The following is a 6,000-nucleotide window of genomic DNA, read 5'->3' as shown; positions in this document are numbered from 1 at the left end:
GGTGTACTCTATTACTTCTACACAGTTGTGTTCTAATGGGCCTTCTTCAGTTGTGGTACCTAGGAACAAAGCTGGATTCAAAAGGTTAGTTGTTTTTAATGTGACATCATTCTGCTCAGTCAGGACTACCTGGAATTTTATCATCCTGCTTGGAGATAGCCAATGGCCCCCCTTCTGTTCTAAGACAGTGGTTACCATGTGTGGTACATAGACATCTATGTGCCTTCCCATAGTAAGCTTCCTGGCATCTTGTATCAGCATCACAGTGGCTGCGACTGCCCGCAGACATGAAGGCCACCTGGCACTTATGTTGTCAAGTTGTTTGGAAAAGTAGCCCACCAGCCTTTTCCAGCTTCCTAAACGTTGGGTCAGGACTCCTGGTGCTAGGCGCAGCCTTTCAAGTACAAACAGCTGAAAATCTTTAGACAGATCAGGTAACCCTAGTGCTGGAGCAGTTGTCAGTGCTTCCTTTAATTTTAGGAAGGCTTCTTTCTGTGGCTTGCCTCAGGTGAATGGCTGCGTCTTCTGAGCTTCATACAGGGGTTTCACAATCAGTCCATAGTCCATGATCCACAGGTGACACCGTCCTCCCATCCCGAGGAAGACTCACAGCTCATGTAAATTCTGAGGCTTTGGAATAGCACAAATAACTTGGAAACGGTTAGTATCTAGTTTTCGTTGCCCTCGTGAAATTTCACATCCCAGGTAGATCACAGTCTGTTGGGCAATTTGTGCCTTTCCTCTGGATACTTTATAACATCCTGTCCTGGGGTGACATAATGATGCTTGTATCCCCTTTGATATGTTCTGTGCCTTTAAGACTGTCTCTGAAGAGTGAAAGTTTTGTTTGGGTTTCTCTCATCAGGGACACAGAGACGGGCAGTACATAGGGCTGTTTTCATTTTTTGCTTTTGGCTTTCTGCTTTGCTCGCTCTCTCTCTGCTCTCGCTTCTGCTTGCTTTTGCTTCTGCTTATTAGCTAGTTCTAGCTAAACAGTCCAAATTCCTTCCTGGACTGTTTCTCCTCTCCTTTTTCTTTGACCATCTCGAACCTGCTCCGGATTGGGACCTGGGAACACCGTGGGTTTGCACCGTTTGGCCTGCAGCAGCTGCCCCAGCGCCAGAGGGACTAACAGAGCAACCACCCCTGAAAGAGACTTTCTGATTTTGTCACCTTTTTCAGAGCGGTGTCATTCAGTATTGTTCATTTTGTGTGTTGGGGAGTGCTGTGCCTGTTAAATAGACAGGTTCTTTCCACTTCTCTCTGAGGAAGTCTTCCCGAACCGGTTGGGGGAGGGGCCGTGTGGGTTTGCTTTCTGGAGGGGTCCTCCTTTGGAGATTCTCTACCAAATTTGCCCTAAACCAGGACTATGTGATACATTCCTGATAGTTACATATATTTAATTGTAATGAAGCATAGGATTTAATGCTGAATTCTTTGTGCAAATTCTGCTGGCCCAGGCTGTGATATCATCATGCTAGGACATCACAGGAGCAGTTGTCATCCTTTAGTGTGAACCCAAGCCTCAGTGATTAAATTCCATCAGAGCTAAGAGGAACATAATTACAGGTACTGTGGAGACAAAAAAACCCAGGAACTCAGAGCTGAACTAAGGGTGGAAGTGTGTGAACCTGAGGCCTTAAGCAAACCCTTTTCCTTCCCTGTTTTTCAGCCAGTCCTCTGATCAGTGCCTGTCTGACTCCAGTGAGGGCATTTAAATCACTCTTCAGATGCACAAGTTTCTCACTTTTCATCTTACTGTTGTCTTCTCCATCCTGCTGAGGGGGAGGGGGTAACTGCTCCTGTGGTACTCAGTTCCTGACTGGGAGGCAACACTCCACACCAGTAAGGGGACAAAAGGAGAGATGTGTGTATGGCAGGCACTGAGACAGAGAGAAAAAGGTGTGAAAGCAGAGCAACAGTTTGGGGTCATCCTTTTTGGTGATAACAAACCATTCCATCATTTCGACTACATTATCTGATCACATACTTGTGGGAAGAGCACAAGCAAAATCCAGGAAGCAGCTGTAAAACAAAGCAAATATTCTGACAGCTTTGGCTGATAAGAACAAAAAAGTTTAAGTTGAAGGTCAGAGATACCCAGTGCCCACCACTTCCTACACTAGGATAGGGAACATGGCCAGCACCAGCATTGCATTAAAGCTCTGCCAGTGCCTTAGGTCTCAGGTAAACCTGAATGAATAAATACATAATATTCAGATGATTGTGTCTGACGATATACACAGTGCCCTTGAGGCATGGAGCCTTAAACAGTTTCTATAAAGGAGAAGCAGGAATGAAGTTTCCTTTCCTACAAGCTTTAAATGAGCCCAAGTTATTTCCCAAGTCAAGCTGTATCAATAAATGATACTTCCCAAAGTGCAATTTTTGCAACCTCTAAGAAGGCCTGGTTAATGAAATAAACAGGGCCAGGAGACGACTTCTCCTTTTTAATGCCTTTATTAAAAGTGATCATCTCAGGATTGGGCAGCTCGGCGGGGCTGCAGTCTCCCCGTCATCTCTCCCAGGGCGACTCAGAGGGGGAGGATATGCGCAGCTCTGTCCACTAGGGGCAGAGCTGGGGATCAGATCTTCGTGGGAGCCTTTAGGGCGTGATGATCCCTTCGTTGTTGAATTGGTCTGTCTCGCTTCTTCCCAGACCTGGCCCGGGGGCTCTTGAAGACAGGGTGAGGAACAATGAAAGTTTTCAACATCTTTGCAGGCCCAGCACTCCGCTCCTCTCATCTAGACATCACTCCAGTCTCTCAGCTCTTAGGTGGCTCGTTGTTTTTGGGGTTTTCTCCGTGCATTTGGAGTAGGGGTCCCACACAGCATGCTGGTCCTTGGAGTCACTTTGCATAGCCCCCCCCCACCCTCTCAGGTCTCTTCACTATTCTGGGGAAAAGTACAACTTAGCCTCGGGCAAGGCTCTGCTAATACAAAAGGAGCAATTAGCCACAACGACCCGTGATTACCATAACACAGGCAGCAGCCAAGCAGTGGTGGTAACCTTTTTCTCACAGAAAAAAAATCAACTGAATTTTTGTTCATAACAGTCCCCCCTCTTTTTCTTTGATCGAGCTTAAATTTTAAGCTCGCATCCACTTACAGGTTTTTTGTTTTGAATCGACTATAAATTTTTTGTGCACTTTGGTAATCACGGTTACCTAACTTTGTTACTTTCCTTGGTTTCTTCAGGTTGGTCTGCACGGCAAATACTATTTTACTGAAACAGATAAATAAGCATAGTAAAAAGAGCACTCTTCTAAGTACACACACAGCAAGAAAAATTACTTTTTCTTATACATTTTTTTTTTAAATCTCTAGGTTTTCTCACCCACTGGGATCAAGTGTAGGAGTTTGTTCTTGATTATTTACACATGCTAATCTTTTTATTTCATTTGAAATGTTCTTAATAATTGAATTCTTTATTTTTAATACTGCCTGGAGCCGGATGACTTTGTTTAACATAGGTATTGGGATCTGAACTTGGCTTTTACAATTTTGGATTTTCTCAATTTCTATTTCACTTTGCCTGTTCTGTTTAATTTCTCTCAAATCATTATATATAGGAACTCTCAAACTTGATCTAGTTTCTTTGGGTAATAAGAAGAAAATTGGTTTTATCATTCTAGCGGTGCAGCTGCCAGACAATTCTTTTGACAACTTGGTGTGTGCTGTGGTATTAGAGATCAAACTTTGGGGTTTAGATCTCCCCTGAAATGTGTTCTAAAAGGGGTTTATCTCTTTTTCAGTACACTCATAACATTCATAAACTTCTTGGTGCGTACACTTTATTTTTTTTTCAACAGACTCTAATTTGTTTGGATCTCTTGGGATCTACTGGGTGGCTAAATACTCTACTGCTAAGTACTTGCTACAAACAATTTTTCTTACTATTTTCACTATTTCTTTTCTTTTTACTAGATCTGCTGAGCTTGTTTCAGCAGCATCACATTCAAAGCACAACTAAGCTTCCTTTATAGGGCCCTCTCCTAGGAGTGGCTGCCTAAAAGTGGCAGTATTGTGTGCTATCTAATACACTCTCTTATTTTTCTGATAAAGGACCTATTGGGAGAGGTTAACACAATCAGGGTTAGAACTGATGTGGACTCTCGACAAGGAGCTCATTTCCTCTTCATAGAGGGGTTGGTAGCACTCACAGCAGGGCTCTGCTGGGCTCCCCTGAGCACCACCAGCAATCAGAGCCATCATGACTACCCTTCCCAAGAGTCTGGTATGGGTCATCTTGCACAGCTTGCCCACCCGGCCTTGCCTCTTTGGGAATTTTACTGAGAAGAAGCTTCCAAGCTCTTTAGAGTCCCTTCTACTCGCTTCTCTGGTTAAACTTCTCTTGGTCTGTTCCCTAACAATTTTGTTTTCTCCAAGAGGAGTGCTCTGTAGAGGATTAACTTGGAGTCTTTAGAATTAAATTGGGGAACTTAACTAGAATTACTTATTTACAGTCTTAAACTTTTTACTAATATAGTTTACACAGAACAGTCTTTAAACTTTGTAAGCAATGTTAGAACTCTGATACCAGTTTTTCTCATACAGTTCAGTCTTTTTGACTCTTCTTTCTGACAGTCAACTTTAAATCACAGTATACTTAGGTGAATTAACTTGTGAAGTAGTTAAATCCTTATCCAGTGCCCGGAGGTGAGTGGTGTGGACTCTGGCCCAATGCCAGAGGGAGATTGGGGTGGAGCCTGGTCCAATGCCAGAATGCCAGGGGGAAAAAAAGCTGATGTTGAATCTTGGTCTAATGCCAGGGGGTGAGAGTGATGTGGGTCTAACTTTTTTCCTTTGGTCGGCACAGTCGAATTAGTAATGAAGAGTACCTGAAACGGGCTTTCAAACACAGGCATTAATGGTCTGCTATTTTATAATTCTATCAAAACTCAGTTTCTCTGTTCAATGTTGTTGGTTAATTTCTCTTTTTCCATAGCTTGTGTGTTTCTCTCATCAACTTCTACATACTCTGTATTTTGCAAGGAGTAGTATTTCTCAGCTAACTTAACTCCCAAAGTACTTTTATTCTCCTATTTTTCTGTGTATTTAATTCACTGGTTTTCTGTTCTGTTCTTCCAGATCTTATCTATTTATCTCTTGCATCTGTTTCTTAATTTTACTTAGAGCTTAAATACTTCTTTCAACCTCTTACACTTAAATTTTTTTTCTTACACCATTCTTCTACACAATACACTTCTTTCTAAGGAGATGTGGTAAAACTTGTAATGCACAATCTACATTACCTCTATTCTAATTCGTCTATATTCACTCTCACACATTCTTTCACACCCTCAAGACAAAAACTGGATCATTATTCTTAGGTAATCACAGGTCCTTGTAGCCCCCCCTCACCCTGGGTTTGGCCCACAGGTCTCAGTATCTCTGGGCCTCTTGGAAGGGCCCTGACTCTGCCTCTGGTGCACATTCACCTGTGAGGCTGTCTGCGTGTCACTCATGCTCTTACAGCTACGGCTCCCTCACACATCTGGGGAACACTAGTTTTGTTTGCAGGTCACACACACACTTTGGCCACAGCCCCCACCCCACCTGCCTGGGAAGTTGAGGCTGACTTTGCTTGTGACTCACTCTCACACACACAACAAGACAACAATAAGGTACCTTTTACTTTCACATTACTTATTACAAGTTTAGTTTTACTGGCCAGTTTTGGTGCTATTGGATATCTTTTCTACCTAGCTGTTTTTTGTCTAACTTCAGATGTTTTTTCACTATTACTATACTTCTTAGTACTTTGTTGAGACAGGACTTATCTGTTCCTGTATCTACTCAAAAATTCTAATTCTTCATTTAGGGGTCCCACCTTAAAGTTTACCAAAGGCTCTTCTAGATGTTGCATCAGGTCCCTTAAAGTGCAAAGCCCCTGAGCCTCTAATCGTAACCTTTAAAGATGTTCCTTAAATTATCTTGTTCCCTGGCTATTGCCACATCGAGACTGAGCTTTCTACAAAACCTCTTGACGTGTCCTGG

Source organism: Zonotrichia albicollis, chromosome W (genome assembly GCF_047830755.1).
Source record: "Zonotrichia albicollis isolate bZonAlb1 chromosome W, bZonAlb1.hap1, whole genome shotgun sequence".
NCBI classification, from domain to species: Eukaryota; Metazoa; Chordata; class Aves; order Passeriformes; family Passerellidae; genus Zonotrichia; species Zonotrichia albicollis.
This window is presented reverse-complemented; position numbering follows the sequence as displayed.